Source organism: Saprolegnia diclina (assembly GCF_000281045.1).
Source record: "Saprolegnia diclina VS20 unplaced genomic scaffold supercont1.20, whole genome shotgun sequence".
Lineage (NCBI taxonomy): Eukaryota > Oomycota > Saprolegniomycetes > Saprolegniales > Saprolegniaceae > Saprolegnia > Saprolegnia diclina.
The window spans coordinates 142,438-143,410 of NW_008246087.1; positions in this window are offsets into that span (position 1 = coordinate 142,438).

Genomic DNA, 973 nt, shown 5'->3' on the forward strand with positions numbered 1-973 from the left:
CTGCCCCGATGCCCGCTGCTCCGATGCATGCTGCCCCGATGCCCGCTGCCCCGCTGCCCACTGCTCCGATGCCCGCTGCCCCGATGCCCGCTGCGCCGATGCCCGCTGCTCCGATGCCCGCTGGCCCGCTGCCCGCTGCTCTGACGCCTGCTGGCCCGCTCGCTGCGGTTGCGATGGCTGACGACCCGATGACCGGCGAAACGATGGCTGACGATCCGCTGACCGACGCTGCGATGCCCGATGATCCGATGACAGGCGGTGCAGTGCCCGCCACCTCGGCCGCCCCGCGCCAGCGCCGCCCTCGTCGCCGTCCTCCCACCGCTGCTGCGTCGTCTGCGTCCCCTGCTGCTGCTCCCGCCGAGTCGACTGGGTCACCTGCTGCTGCTGCACCGATGGCAGCCCAGGATTCTGGACCCGCCTCCCTATCGGAATGGCTATGTTCCGGCGCCGGATGCGCATTTCGTACGTCCATCGTGGCCTCTGCGGTGCTGCACAGTACGGAGTGCCGCGCCTACCTCGCGCGACCGCCGCTCACTCCAGAGCGGGGTGCCAGTTTGGATTGCCTCGCCATCGGTGCTCTCCTTGGGCAAGCAGGTGGTGCCCGCCCCGAACTGGACTTTGCCTGCACACCATGGGACCGGGAGTGCTATGTGATTGGCTTCGAAGCTGGTGCCGCTGAAGCTGCCCGTCTTGCTGCTCTGCCGACCCGCCTAAGCCGCCCTGCCGCTGTGACACCCAGTGGGCCCGCTGACCCCTCGCCGGCTGCACCACAAGGTGCTGCTTCGTTCTCGGGTCTCTGCCCGCACACTGGCTGTGCGCGCCAACTCGATGATGCTGCGCAACTGGCTCGCCATGTCCTGTGTTGCCCATATGGCCCACATTTTTGCCGACCGGCGTCGACAATGGAATCGCTGCCGGGGTCGGCGGAGGTCACGTACACGCTGCGCTTTGATGGTGGGTGCCGCCAGAACGG